General features: G+C 39.5%; 2 pseudogenes; both read right to left on the reverse strand.

The window, feature by feature from the left end:
* Positions 1 to 145: 145 nt before the first annotated feature.
* On the reverse strand, positions 146 to 1838 carry LOC104599855 (serine carboxypeptidase-like 50 pseudogene; annotated as a pseudogene).
* Positions 1839 to 5168: 3330 nt separating this feature from the next.
* On the reverse strand, positions 5169 to 12805 carry LOC148801059 (ABC transporter G family member 5-like; annotated as a pseudogene).
* Between the last annotated feature and the right edge of the window lie 3712 nt (positions 12806 to 16517).

Below are 16517 nucleotides of genomic sequence, written 5' to 3' on the forward strand. Positions count from 1 at the left end.
CAAAAGCTACATAAAAGTGGTAACATTGGTATGGCAGGCCCGTGGTTTATTAGACAGACTTTCAGTGAGACAATTTCCATGATTTCTCATCTTGTAGATTTTACCCTGATAAACATAACAACCATCACATTTTAGAACCAAGCAATAAGAAATTCCAGCATCCACATTTATGATATCTAAATATATGTTCAAGTGTGACATAAATAGCCTGAGAGAAATACTGAAATTGAATAGACCAATAAAAGGTAAGACAGTATAAACTCCCCCTTTGGCTGATAAAATATTCTACTAATTGTCATTATGACAAGATTATATAGTAGCTTAGTTCTGAATCTATCAAACAGAAAGCGCTCTCCCATGCATGAATTGCTACATTTTCATAATAGAAGAGCATAACGATATTTCAAAGGGAACCCCTGAAGTTAGATGTTGGAACTCTCCTTTATCCATCTGCAAACAATCCCCTCTCCAAAATCCAGTCCTCGATCATTGCTTGAGAGCTCAAGGACTGATCAGCAGGGACAAGGTGCCCTGCCCCCTGAAACAACAACATGAGTCAAGCTCCCCCATTTCTGCACGTACCCGGCAAGCTGTTGGTTTACTTTCCAGACCTTCCTTTCTGCCATTAGAAATCTCTCCAAGCCATCCCATTGCAATTCCTTCACCCACGCTTCCGTCGAAACTACCCCATCTCTCAAATCGAACTGCCCCTGGTACAGCAAAACCTTACTCTTCTTCACCAACTCTTCGACCATGAATTTCACACTCTTCATCACATCTTCGTGCAAAGCTGCCTTCACGGCCTTGCTGCAGTCTTCCCAAACCATGGATGTCTCCACGCCCAATGCCTTCTTCACCTCTTCCATCTGCAAGAAAGCATGAACCACATCGGTTTCATAAGGCTTCATCCTCCTCAGATCATACAAAGTGCCCAACCCTGTGACGTTTTGCAGCCAATGCAAGACCCTATTACGTGCATTCGTCGCTTCACTCCAATTCCCCTCTTGGATCAACCTCACAGCTTGGGACTGAAATTCCTCGAGCTGGTTCTTCTGTTTCTCATTGATCAGGCCAGAGAAGTATGCAGTCACAGCATGGGTGGCCACTTGAGTAACGGGGTCAGTCAGCCCATTCCCTATTGCAACTCCCCTTAAGTTGAACCGGCGGGAAACGGGCAGAAGAGAATTTTGTTGAAGGATGAAGTACCCAATTGCAGGAACATATTTTCCGGCATAACTCTCACCAGTGATGTAAATTGGGCGAGACTTGAACAATGGATATAAGGAGATAAGCGCATGGAGTGCAACAAAGAGATGCTTGGCAACGGTGTCTTGATCCTTGGGTATCTCTTCAAATGTAGAGGCAATACTGAACCCAGTTCCAATTGGGTTATCAAGGAAAAGCAGGCCGAATCTATGATTCCAAGCACCGGGATTTGGTTTGAGAATTGGGTCTTCGCCATCCTTGTAATCGGAATTCAAACGCCAAGGGCCGAGCTCAAAGAAGTTACCGAGCAAGGAGAGCAGCCGGGGCCGCCTTGGAGCCAAACGAGGAGAGGAGTTTGAGAGGGAACTGAAAGGGGACTTTGGGCTTCATAGAAGGCAAAGAAAATGGCGGAATTAGAGGTTGAATTGACTGGAAGGTACCCGGTTTTGGTCGGAAGGGCTTCTTCAGGAAAGAGAGGAGCTGTGTTTGCCGGAAGACTGGCCGAAAAGAGGTAGAAAAAGCAGAAGACGATGAAGTGGGAGAGCTTGACGATAAAGTTGGCGCTTGACTCCATTTACTGGTGCCAGTCCTCGGCGAGCGTGCGCGGCCTCAAGGAGTTACGAGAGACGTGCTCCGACAAGATATATTATGTCAACGGTTCGAGTTGGATTAACCCGAGTCCGACCCCAAGTTATCCCAACCCCGAACCGACTAAGTGGAGGGAGCCATGGGGTTTTGACTGTGACCCGACCCACCCTTATAAGATACACCTATAATCAACGGGTCAGGTTTAGTATACGTCTACGGTTACGGTCTACCCTACTCCGATCAACTGGTAGGAATGGCAGGGGATCATATTCTCCGTCCCCGTCCCCCACTCGATCTCTGCTGGGCATAAAAGTTGTCTCCATGGCTCCATCCCGATCCCCGATGGGAATAGGTTTTTTGCAGGGCCCAAATTTTCGAAATGTTTTTAATTAATAGTCTTTTCTAAAAAATAAATTTATTAAAATAAATAAAAATTTTAAAATATAAATAATGTACTAAATATGTTTTGATATATACATATAATTGGGGTAGGGGTAGAGTGGGGATCTTAATCCCCATCTCCAACCTTTACCCTGATTGAGGATCCCTATTAATCCCCATTCTCGACTCCATCAGGTTGGGAAAGTCGGATCCCTACCGATTGGCATGCCTATATGAGTGTTACTAATATTTATCTCAAAAATATCTCTGCACCGCAAACAGATCGGCTCGTCGATGTTTAGAGTCAAATCGAATCTTGAGATATTATTTCTAATGTTGCATTTTACTACTAAAAAATTAAATTAAAATTAACTAAAATGTTTTATTTTATTGATCATTGATGGAATGAATTAAAAATAGATTCAATGAGATTTGAATTTCATGAGCTAGTAATGAAAAATGTGGTATTTCAATTTGTAAGTAATGTAATTTGTCATCATCAGAATTGTAATAGAAGCCCTAGATAAGAACTACGTAGAGAAACCCCAAGCAGAGGGAATACAACGATCAAGTTGGATAAGATGATAAACAATGTCAAAGGTATTAGAGCAACCAAGACACCTCATTAATGGTATGACAATACTTTACAAAGGCAATGTAAGTTCATACACTTGCAATGAACACAAAATGCCATTCAAGACTTGCGATGAACATAAAATACCTTCTGCGACTTGTGATAAGCATAAAGCGCCATCTAAGACCTACAATGGGCATAACACGAAATCACAATCCTATGATGGACACAAAACACCATCCGCACCCTGCGGTGAGCATAGAATAGTAGCATATGCTGTGATGAATGGTAGACAAAGCTCAAAGCTGGCAATACCTATTCATAGGCGACTTACACGTCTCACAATCACATCAAACTATGACAAATTGACAAGGCATCTCGAGGATGACTAATGAGACGCTCGACTACGTTATCCGAGCAAAGACCTTGTCCCTGACACGTGGCCACGAGAAAACCTATGAAAGGGTGTAGCCAACACATGCTATATGAGAATCCTCAAGAAAAAAAGACTTTATTCCTAGAGGATCTCGCTGGACACGTGACAAAATCTTAGTAGACTTTGTTCAATAGTTAATGTAAGAATAAAGATCACTTTTCCTAACAGGAAAATTTCTATTTTAGACTCTTCTCCTTATAACCTTGGAATTACCTCAATAAAAAGGGAAGAGGCAAGCCACATGATACAAGAATTCTTGGAATTCACTAGTCGAAACCCCTTAACCTTTTTCTCCTCCAGAAAATTAAGCATACCCTCAACCCTGACTTGAAACCAATCTCATCTTCATCCTTTAAGGAACCATTCTCTATCATCTTACCACCTTACTTACAAAACGAACTTTGTCAATAAATATATGTTACTTTTATATGAAAAAAATATGCATAGCATATGCATTACTAAATATTATTGGACCGAGAGATTACTTGGAATGAACATATCTATTTCTTTTATCTTTTTTACTAATGTGACAATTGATTTCCAAAACAAAATCATACACATCGCCGAACGCACCCTACTTTTTTTATCTGGGTGAAATTTAAATCTAGTTGAATCAATTATTATTATTATTATTATTATTATTATTATTATTATTATTATTATTTTGGTTTATTGAGCTGCACAATGAGGGGAAATTGGATTTGCTCTTCGTTGAGCGCCCCTCACACCAACTTTAGAGCACATCGCAACTAAGAATTGGGAGCATTTTCCATTAGGGCTATTTACGGGTCTTGTTGGGTCGGTTTACTGATGTTTTTCCAACTGACCTGACTTGGTCGGGTTACCTGAAATTGAAACTGAAACCGACCCCGTGTTAAGCAAAACCGACCTGATCGGTTTGAGTCGGTTTCGACTCTACTTAGTGGTGATTTAGTTGTTGTTCAAGTGTTCATTTTTGGCTCTGCATTCCCAAAGGAAACTAGCATTTCCTTAATGTTTTGTGACTCATCCATGGATCCAGTTGTGGAGGGAGCAGAGTTTGAGAGACAACTTAGTTAAGTAGGTTGTAACTAGGATAGAGACAACTTAGTTTAGTAGGAACTAAGTAGGTTGTAACTACTAACTACTAAGTCGGTTCGGTTCGGGTCGGTTTCGGTTTTCACACATGAAAATCGAAAACGAACCGAATCATCGGTTTATGATTTTTTATAACCCAAAACCAACCGGTGCTGAAAAAGCCCGGCCGACTTGGGTTGGGTCGGTCCGGGTTAGTCGATTTGGTCGGATTGGGTCTTCGAACAACCCTATTTTCCATGAATGATAATATACAAATACGGGAGAGATATTCCCGATGTGTGACTAGATGACTGTAAGGTAAGTGCGATGAGCACTTTGTGAGGAGTACATCAAAACTCCATCAAGGGGATCCACTTTATATTTTGTATATATATTTACACCGTACATATTTGTATTTGCACCAAACTGAGCCTAATTAATCGATTCTATAATATTAGACCTAAAATCAACCCATTATGAGTTTGCTTCTGTCTGGATGGGTAAACCCGCGAATGGGAGGACACATCAACCATCCCAACGTTAACGTGTGTTTGAGCATTAACATGGTCTGGTCGGTTCAATCGGACACAAACTTGTTACGACAAAAGGGGTTTTAAATATGGTTTTTAAAGCGAATCGGTTAGGGGTCCAGTTACCAATTCAAACGGTCCGATTGTTCAACCCGAACGGTCGGCCCGTTCTGACAAAAAATAAAAAAATTTTAAAAATTTGAAAAACGGTCAAAACTATTCGAACGGTTAACCGGCCGGTTCAGTGGTTTGCTGACCAAAATCAACGGTTTTGGGGCAAAACGGAACCGGTCAGGTGACCGGTTTCTAATTTTTCTGGTCCGACCGTCCGGTCCGGTCTGGTTTTGAAAACCATGGTTTTAAACCTCATTTTTTCATTTTTCTTTCTTGTTTCCCCTCAAGAGCTCCTTCCACCGAACCCTACTCTTCCTCCATCGGCGGCAACAGAGCTCCGGCAATTCATCGATGGCAACAAGGAGAACCCGTGTTCTTCTTCTCTTCTTCTTCTCCTCTTCTTGAAACTCCTCCGAGAGCACCTACATCTAAGTAGGACATAAGCAATAAATAAACCAAGATGAAGCAAATCATGAGCACAACATTCCTCCACTTACTCTCATTTCCAAACCCTTCTTCTCTAAGAACATCCTCACCACTTATGACACAAGTACCAAACATGTAATCCAAGCATTTCCTTGAACCGGAGAACTCATTTAGCAAGAACCCTTCAAAATGATACTTGAAAAGCGAAATGCAATGCATGAAGATCCAATAATTTGGAATCTCATTCTTTTATATGAAGTAGCCGGAGAACAGGAAGAATTGTTGATAGTGCTTCAAACTAAGTGGACTTAGTGGGCGAGTTACTTTCAAATTGTTAGGCACTATTTTGAGTTAGTGAGCCATGTTTTTTCTACTTTCTAATTTAGTTGCTTATTTTTAGCTAAGGTTAGTTCAACTGTAAGTCTATATATTTGGACCTCTGATGTTGTTTTTTTGCATGAAGAAAATTGAATTCGAAGTGGTTTTGTTTCCAAATTAGAATTTCTGTTCTTTTTTCCCAACAATTTCTTTGGTATCAGAGCTAGGTTGGGTCTTTATCTGGGCAAAGGGTAAAGTAAGAGCAAAGAGAGTTCTGCCATAGGAAGCAACGAAGCCAATTCATCAGCTTTGCCCCTAATTCTAGTCTTGAAAGGGGAAAATTATCACTTCTGGAGTCTCAAAATGAAGACCATGTTCAAGTCTAAAGAGTTGTGGGACTTGGTGGAGAAGGGATTTGAAGACACAAATCCAACCGAGCCTGATCAACGATTGTGAGAAACCTGTAAGAAGGATGCAAAGGCTCTATTCCTCATTCAACAGGCCCTTGATGAAGAAAATTTTCCAAGAATTGCAGCAGCTAGCACCTCCACTCAAGCATGGGAGATTCTGAAGCAAGAATTCTTGGGCGACAAGAAGGTAATTACTGTTAAATTACAGACTCTTCGTCGTGATTTTGAAACATTGGCTATGAAAGAAAAAGAATATGTGCAAGTATTTTTATCTAAGGTGTCTAGGATTGTTAATCATATGAAGTCATATGGTGAAAGTGTTAGCAATGAAACTGTTGTGAGTAAGGTTTTGAGGAGCCTAACCTCAAAGTTCGATCATGTAGTTGCTGCAATTGAAGAGTCTAAGGACTTGTCTACTTATACTTTTGATGAATTAATGAGTTCTCTGTTAGCCCATGAAATTAGACTAAGCAGATCCTATGAAAAGGTTGAGGAGAAGGCTTTTCATGTTAAGGGGGAGTCTTCCTACAAGGGAAAGTCAGAAAATTCTGGAGGTCGGGGACAGAGCAGAGGTAGTCGAAGTCGTGGTGGCGGCAGAGGAAGAGGCCAATTTGGTGATCAACGCCAACACAAAAGCACCATCCAATGCCAATATTGTAAGAAATTGGGTCACAAAGAAGTAGATTGTTGGACCAAGTAGAAAGATGAGCAGAAACAAGCCAATTTTACAGAGAAAGTTGAAGAGGAAAGCAAGCTATTCATGGCTCATTCTCCTATTGATGATGCTTCCAAAGGAGTTTGGTTTCTGGACAATGAATGCTCCAACCATATGTCTAGAACAAAGTCTCTTTTTAAAGAACTTGACGAGTCACAGAAAAGTGAAGTTCGACTCGAAGACAACAAGCAAATGCAAGTTGAAGGGAAAGGTACAATTGCCATCAAAACCTCACAAGGTAATGTAAAACTCCTCCATGATGTGCAATATGTTCCTAATTTAGCTCATAATTTGTTGAGTATTGAGCAATTGATGGATGGTGGATACTTTATTTTGTTTGATGATGGTTGTTGTTCTGTCCAAGATAAGAAAACAAGGCACAAAATAGTTAGCATTCCTATGGTACAAAATAAAATGTTTTCGTTAGAAGTCTCTGAAGTCAGAGATTGTGCCTTGATAGCAAGAGCTAGTGATGCAAAAATGTGGCATTTGCGTTATGGGCATTTAAATGTGAAAGGGCTGAAATTGTTGGCTCAAAAAAGTATGGTTGTTGGGGTTGCCAAAAATTGATGATCTTGATTTTTTGTGAAGGCTGTGTTTATGGGAAACAAAGTAGAAATTCATTTCCTGTAGACAAGTCATGGAGGGCTTCTGATTGTCTTGAATTGGTACATGCTGATGTGTGTGGACCAATGAGTATTGAATCATTTGGTGAAAGCAAATATTTTTTGTTATTTATTGATGATTACAGCCGCATGAGTTGGGTGTATTTCTTGAAATTCAAATTAGAAACTTTTGAAACTTTCAAGAAATTCAAAGAAATAGTGGAGAAGCAAAGTGGATGTTGTATAAAGGCACTCCATTCTGATAGGGGTGGTGAATTTACTTATAATGAATTTAATGTTTTCTATGAGGAAATGGCATTCACAAGGAGTTGACGGCATCGTACACACCAGAGCAAAATGGTGTGACTGAGCGGAAGAATCGAATGGTGGTTGAAATGGAAAGAAGCATGATGAAAGCAAGTGGTGTTCCAAATCAGTTCTGGGCAAAAGCAGTGGAAACAACAGTTTATCTTCTCAATATCTCACCTACAAAGGCTGTCATGAACCGGACCCCATATGAAACTTGGAAGGGTAGGAAGCCACGGGTAAGCTACTTGAAAATTTTTGGTTGTATAGCCTATGCCTTGGTTATTTATCCAACCCACAACAAACTTGATGAAAAATCAAAAAATGCATTTTTGTTGGTTATAGCTCTCAATCCAAAGCATATAGGTTGTATAACCCTGTGGGTGGCAAAGTAATTATTAGCAGGGATGTTAAAGTTCATTGAAGAAGAAACTTGGGCCTGGAACAATGACAATGCAACACCTACAGCACCACAAGTTACAAAAGATGCTAGTATAACTCCTGTACCAGAACCTTCAGAACCAGCTAGTCCATATGCTGGTAGCAGTAGCTCAACCATTTACTCATCTCCCCTCAGCAACAGTAGTGCATCTACTCCAACAAGCTTGTAGTCCTCATCTTCAAGTTCCTCTAGTGAAACACGTCCAAGAAAATTCAGATCATTGAGGGATATTTATGCTTCATGTAGCTTTGCTTTGTATGTTTCTGACCCCACTTGTTATGATGAAGCTACAGATAGCCAAGTTTGGCAGGACGCAATGAAAGAAGAGATGTCGGCTATTGAAAAAAATGAAACTTGGGAATTGATCAATCTACCGGAAGGCAAGAATGTTATTGGGCTCAAGTGGGTGTATAGAACAAAGTATCATGCTGATGGTACTATACAGAAACACAAAACTCGGTTGGTGGCGAAAGGGTACTCTCAGTAGCAAGGTGTTGACTTCGAAGACTTTTCTCCGGTTGCTCGCTTTGAAACAGTGAGAACCTTTCTAGCATTGGCTGGACGATTAAATTGCGTTGTGTACCAGTTTGATGTTAAATCCGCCTTTTTGAATGAAGAACTTGATGAAGAGGTGTATGTTTCTCAACCTAAAGGTTTTGTTAGTGACGATGACAACAAAGTTTACAGGTTAAAGAAGGCTTTATATGGCCTAAAGTAAGCCCCGCGAGCATGGTATAGCAAATAGACTCCTACTTTCAGGAGAATGGATTTGAAAGGAGTAAAAATGAGCCAACACTTTATGTGAAGAAGCAAGGTAACTCTGATTTTTTGGTGGTGTGTCTTTATGTTGATGACATAATTTATATGGGATCTTGTGTCTCTTGTTGAGAAATTTAAGTCTTGCATGATGAAAAAATTTGAGATGTCAGATTTGGGTTTGTTGCATTATTTTCTTGGTTTGGATGTCAACCAAAGTGCAGATGGGATTTTTATTTTCAAAAAAAAATATGCTAATGATTTGTTGAAAATGTTCAATATGTTAAACTGCAAAGCAGCTCCAACTCCCATGAATGTAAATGAGACACTCATACTAATGATGGCACTGGAATGACGAGTGTGAAGTATTTCAGAAGTATGGTTGGCGGTTTAAACTACTTGTCTCACACAAGGCCTGATATAGCACTCCCTGTCAGCATTGTCTCTAGGTTTATGCATACCCCAACAATGCATTACCTCGGGGCAGCAAAGAGGATCCTTCGTTATGTTGCTAGAACTATTGATTTTGGAATTTGGTACTTAAAAGTATTAGATTTTAAACTTTTGGGTTTTACTGACAGTGTCTGGGCAGGTTGCTTGGATGATAGAAAAAGCACCTCCGGCTATGTTTTCTCCCTTGATTCGGGTGCTCTTTCATGGAGTTCAAAGAAGAAAGAGATTGTGGCCTTGTCATCATCAAAAGCGGAATATGTTGTTGCAACAACATCTGTTTGTCAAGCAGTTTTGCTAAGGAGATTGTTAGCTAATTTTTGCCAAGTTCAAGAAGGTGCAAGTCAAGTGTTTTGTGACAACAAGGCAACCATTGCTATGGCGAAAAATCCAACTTTCCACAGCAGAACAAAGCACATTGATATTCGCTATCATTTCATCCGAAATCTAGTTGCTGAAGGAACAATAGCAATGAAGCACTGTGGGATCAATGAGTAAGTAGCTAATGTTCTTACCAAGTCACTGCCACGTGCCAAACACGAGTACTTCAGACTGCAGATGGGAGTAACAAGTTTTGAAACAAGGGGGAGTGTTGATAGTGCTTCAAACTAAGTGGACTTAGTGGGTGAGTTACTTCCAAATTGTTAGGCACTATTTTGACTTAGTGAGCCATGTTTTTCCACTTTCTAATTTAGTTGCTTTTTTTAGTTAAGGTTAGTTCAACTGTAAGTCTATATATTTGGACCTCTAATGTTTTTTTGCATGAAGAAAATTGAATTTGAAGTGGCTTTGTTTTCAAATTAGAATTTCTGTTCTTTTTTCCCAACAAGAATGACCCCAAAACGCCAGATACCACCGAGTTACCAATGATGAAATTTGGCACAAGGGCGCTGAAACAAACCACAACCGAATTTGCTGTGTAGAGAATCAACCAGATCAATGTAGCAGGAAATACATGAATTCCATGAAGTTCCGATTAAGACCCACCAACCAATACAGTGGAATGGAAAATAACAGAGCCAGTATGAGAATAAATGGCAGGAAAACAAGCCCATTGGCGATTGCATAAGATGAGATCCTATAGCTTCCACAGGCTGTCTCCCTCATCAAGATATCCCTCTCTTGCAGGAAAATGGGTAGAGCTTCTGTGGTGGAAGATAACAAGAATGTCAATGTAAATGCAAACAGACCTACTCTTTCTTCGGCACCCACAGGATCATCTTTCAGATCATATATAAAAGATTGAACCCAAGACCAGCCAGGCGATCAGATTTGAATTTTTCTACAGGCAAAGAGCTCCTTGGTTCGAAAGATGTTCTTTGAGAACCTATGTGTCAGCACAATCGTTTCTCGTAATCTAGAGTTAGCAAAACCGCAAGGAAGATCGATCCCAACATGAACTACTTCTTCATCAACTACCTTAGATTGTTGAAACAACTGCTGCAGAGTGAACCTACCACTTCTGAACTCACCTTCATCCCCTCTCCTGGGTGGTTGCGGCAATTGTGGTTGTTCTCGTTGCTGTTGTTGAAGGGTTTCAATGGCATCAATGGCGTAGTCGGCGACATTAACCTGAAGAGGGAGTTGCAAACCCATGGACCGTAAATGCATGCTCAGCCGATCTACAGTCCCGTGGTGCAGGACACAGCCATTGGCCAACAAAAGAACTGAGTTGAAGAACTTCACGATTCGGAACCCAGGCTGATGAACACTGAGAATTATCGTCCTACCCCTCCCTCGTCTCAGCCATGGTCTTCAGCAGCATGTCGATGATTTGGTTATTGGGATTTTAGTATATAAGGGCAACTTTTGGGTCCTAACTCCTAACACTGTTCATTTTCTTCTTCTTATAATCCATTCATCAGGGCCGCTGCCCCCGCCGCCTCCGGCAACGTTGTCGGAGATGGGCGGTGGCGGCAGCGCTGGTGGTAGTCATTGACCAGCTCTGCATTTCCCCTGCTCGTAGTTTTTGCGGATTTTCAATCTATTTATCAATGATTTTGATTCAAGTTATTCAATTATTAATTAACCCAGTTCTGCACTTCCCCTGCTCGCAGTTTTTGTATACGACAAGAACCAGATGAACGTGTTAGATGTGAACAAGACAAACTTCGAGACGTGCAACGAGAACCATCCGGTTCACAATTGGACCACTGACACAAGGAGAGATGTGGTTCCACTCAATGTCACCAAGACATACTACTTCATCAGTGGCAAAGGATTCTGCTACGGCGGCATGAAAGTCGTCGTCCACGTCGAGAAACTGCCTCCACCGCCAGCATCTTTGCGGGAGAAGACCAAGAATGGGTCTCCGTCCAATTACGGAAGCCAGATTATTTTGCCAGCTGTGTTCGCCAGTGTTGCACTTTGTGGGACAACTTCATTGGGTTTTGGTACTAGTAAGACGTAACCAACTGCCCCACGCTCCCCGGTCCCTAGCTTGAGTTTGTGAAGGAGAGTTTGATTATAAATGTTTGAATGAAGTTGTTAGAAGGAAGGGAATTTCAAATTTGTACTCTGTAACAGTGATTGCGGTCTTTTGTTAATTGATGTCCCGCAATTTAAAACAGCGATGATTGTAGAGCTGAGCGTCAAGGAGGAAGAAAGCGTCGGTGGATTGGATCATTGAAATGTTTGTTTATTTATTTATTTAGTCATAGAAAGTAAGAGTGTAACACAACACAGTCAACCAGTGTTGGAGGCAGGCAGGTGGTTGGAAATGGCATTCAAATCCACCAGCACCGCCGCTGCCGCCGCCACCTCCGCCCACCTCCAATAACGTTGTTGGAAGTGGAGGTGAAGGTGGGTGGAGGTGGCGGCATTGGGCAGAGGCAGAGGTGGAGGTGGGCAGAGGCGTTGCCAGAGGTGGGCGGAGGTATTGCTAGATGTTGCTGAAGGCGGCGATGTTGATGAATGGTTTGTAAGAAGAAGAAGATGAACATCGTTTTTGCCCTTAATTGATATTATTTTTAAAAAGTTAACCTATTTTTGAAATTTTATTAAAAATATTACTTTTATTGATATTAGGGCTCAAAAGTTACCCTTATCAGCTATAATCCCGTTATTATTTACAGGAGATGTTCCCAATGTACAGTGGGATGTGCCTATGAGGTCGTTGTGAGGCACCTTGTGTGAGGAGCAGATCCCAATTATGCGTCAACGCCAATCGACACATGTCGCTTCTCACCACTTGAGATGCCACGAACTCGATCATCGCCTATTCAGGCCCCCACGACATGGCTTAGGCCTAGCTCCTCCACCAATGACTTCACCCTAGAGAAAAGGAGAAGAAGAGAAGAGGAGAAAAAGAACATGGGTTCTCCTTGTCATCATTGGAGGTCTCTTTGTCACTGTTGATGAATCGCCAGAGCTCTGTCACCATGAATGGAGGAAGGGCAGGGTTCGGTGGAAGGAGCTCTCCAGGGGAAACAAGAAAGAAAATCAAAGAAATGAGGTTTAAAACCCCTTTTATTGTGACCGGTTCATGTTCGATTGAACCAACCAGACCGCGTTAACATTGGGATTGTCGACGTGTCCTCCCATTCACAGGTTCATGCATCTAGTGCACCCACGGGTGCTTAGAACGTGGACTCGATAATCAGGTTTGATGCGACTATATTTGACATCTGCAATTATCTATGATAATAACAACTTCAAACTTCATTTTTTGTTCATTACTAAAAAAGAACCCCATTTTTTATAATACCTTAATGAAAATGACAATAAATATTGAACTATTTATATATTAATAAAAGAAGTGTTTTTGAATAAATTATCTTATACACTATCTATGGCATTTAACCTTTTAGACATACTAGTAAACATGTATGTGCATTTTCACGTGGCAGTATTGATGGATAGTTTTTAGACAGTTATAAGTGGGTAGTTTCTAAAATAAGAGTAAAAGACATATATACCCTCTTTATGCCCATTATATATTTAAACAAGGAAGATAAAAAACGTCTAATGAAAATTCCAAAAAGAAGGGGCATTCGCTCTATTATAGATAATATAGATAATGTATAAAATACAAAATAAAAAAAAATAAAAAAACTAAAAGACAACTAAAAACCATAATAAGTTAAGATCTTAATTGTTTTGGAAAAACAATAACCAGTCCCTATCCAATTATAATTATAATGGGGACGCAAAACTCTGAACCGAAATCAATATTTTTAGTTCAGTTGGTTTTGGATAGACTCGACCCATTGATAGCTCCACTCACAAGTCACAGCCTTGGTGAAGTTACTGTAACCTGCCAGAGACCTTACTTCAGTCGGCAGTTTGGCACCTTCAAATCAAATTTCGAAATCAGGCCTGCATAATTAGGCACCATTGACAGCCTTAAATAACATAAAGATATTGAAAATTTTGTAAATATAAGCTTCACTAGAATAGGTTTATTGGTCACAAGTTGTGTTAGGCTTTGTAATTCTATTTTATTTGTTTATTTTTTTTATTTATTTATTTTGTTTCATGGAATTAGACAACAGGTGTAAAATAGAAGTATATTAATTATTTTGTTTCATGAGACTTTTTTTTTTGACAAGTAAAATAGAAATATATTAATTAAACGAAGTGGATACAAAAGATTGGAGAAAGGATGGAAAGAAAGAGAGATATGATCCTGCGCCAAATTTTTACACCATTTAGCAACGCAGTAGTTGAGACTTGAGAGGGTCATTGGGCGTCCCTCCAAATGTGGAGGTGCAAGATCAAATCTGCATGATTATAGAGTCGAGTCTGGATTTCCTACCTGCAATAATTCTATACACACCTACCAATATAATATGGCAGCCAGATATGGGAAATATCTCATCTTTTTACGGAGTGGATTCAAATTTGATTTGAGAAAAAATGTTTTATAAAAATAAAACATTATATATAAAAAATATTTTCATTTGATATTTAAAAAATTAAAAATTATAATATTTTTATTATATATATTATTTCTTCACTGAGACAAGAAGATTTGCAACTGATAGATGCATAACCAGCATCGTTTTACAAAGACTCACCCTCCCCAAAACCAATATCAATATTCTAGTGGTGAGGACAGCCCTCTGAAACTACAAACCCACAACAAGTAACGAAAAATATTTTAATAGTGAATGCTGAACATTACTCTGCAGTCTATATTTAAACATAAACATAAAAAAAACATACATAATCATTTCTTGTAGTTGCAAAGATCTCCAACATATATATATATATTGGTAAACACCACAAAGGACCGATGCAGAGTAGAGTCTGTCTTCCTTTAAATTCTCACCAGGCACCATTTTGTCCAACTCAGTTCTAACCCCAACTCGTTAGAGGTAGCAAAGAGATGCTGAAGTTTGAATGAAGTTGATACACATAATGGCTAAAGCTCTGTAGTTTTCTCCAGATAGGAGGGGTGAGTCATGGTGGGACGAAAAGGTTCAATATTCTTAAACTAAGATTTGCTAGGGAAAAGGAAAACCAAAATAAATTAGATGAGCCTCATGAGGAAAAAATAGAGATCAAGAGATACATATTTAGGAATTTGGTTTAGGGTTTTGATAATCAAGAGAATTTGGTTACAAACTTGAAGACATTTTTCAAGCAGTCAAACCTGAAGAAGGGTATACAATAAGAAGGCAGTGAGAAGAAGAAATGTGAAATAGTGAAAAAAATGGAATTATCTCTTGCAGATGGCTTCCGCCCCTGGATGAAAATTGAAGAGAAAATTCTTCTTGTCAATGACTTCTTCCCATAGCTGAAGAAGAAAGGGCTAAGTAGTGTGGTTTGCAATGGTTTGTCTCCTGTCTCTCAAACGGAGAGTAGTCGAACTTTCTTTTCTTTACTTTTTTATTATTTTTAAATTTAAAAATATAAAGTATAAAAAACTAATGGGCCAAATTCACGTTTCATAATCTCTTATACATGAGAACAAGGGTGCTGTGCAAAGCTTATGTGCGGTAATGTGATTGGAAGTGCACCCTTGCATACACCAAAGCAAGTGAAGGAGATCTGAACTCCTTTTAGAAGGGTTTCAGTGTTGATTGAGTTGCATTGACTAAGGTTGCATTTGGCATTTTTTATTTTAAGGACTTATCCCTTTTTGTAGTTAGAATGTCTCTATAAACACTAAATTTTTAACTACAAAAATAGGATAAAGTCCTTAGAATAATTAGAAATGCCAGATGCAGCCTAAGCCTGCATTTGGAAGTGCACCCTTGCATACACCAAAGTAAGTGCAGGAGATCTGAACTCCTTTTAGAAGGATTTCAGTGTTGATTGAGTTGCATTGACTAAGGCTGCATTTGGCATTTTTTATTTTAAGGACTTATCCCTTTTTGTAGTTAGAATGTCTCTATAAACACTAAATTTTTAACTACAAAAATAGGATAAAGTCCTTAGAATAATTAGAAATGCCAGATGCAGCCTAAGCCTGCATTTGGAAGTGCACCCTTGCATACACCAAAGTAAGTGCAGGAGATCTGAACTCCTTTTAGAAGGATTTCAGTGTTGATTGAGTTGCATTGACTAAGGCTGCATTTGGCATTTTTTATTTTAAGGACTTATCCCTTTTTGTAGTTAGAATGTCTCTATAAACACTAAATTTTTAACTACAAAAATAGGATTAAGTCCTTAAAATAATTAGAAATGCCAGATGCAGCCTAAGCCTGCATTTGGAAGTGCACCCTTGCATACACCAAAGCAAGTGCAGGAGATCTGAACTCCTTTTAGAAGGGTTTCAGTGTTGATTGAATTGCATTGACTAAGGCTGCATTTGGCATTTTTTATTTTAAGGACTTATCCCTTTTTGTAGTTAGAATGTCTCTATAAACACTAAATTTTTAACTACAAAAATAGGATTAAGTCCTTAAAATAATTAGAAATGCCAGATGCAGCCTAAGCCTGGGAAAAGCTACACCAAAAATAACTTAGAAGGCCATTCTCTTCTCTTGAAAGTGTACTTTCGGCTTTTCACCAAGCATAGCTTTATAGCCTTTCATACCGGGCCTACCTTTTAGTTTTTAATACAAGCCACTGGTGAAAGTCCTCCCGGACGCTAAACTTATGTTGTGTTTGATGAGAAATAATGTTTTGCCACATCACATATGAGTGTCACTTCAATTAGAAAAAAGCATTTGTGGGATTGATAAAGTTAAGCTCTCAAATTTGATGTTTTGATAAACCCAAAACTACTATATAATATAACCAGAAATAGCAATTA

The sequence above is a fragment of the Nelumbo nucifera genome, chromosome 3 (genome assembly GCF_055504915.1).
Source record: "Nelumbo nucifera cultivar China Antique chromosome 3, China Antique-T2T, whole genome shotgun sequence".
NCBI lineage: Eukaryota > Viridiplantae > Streptophyta > Magnoliopsida > Proteales > Nelumbonaceae > Nelumbo > Nelumbo nucifera.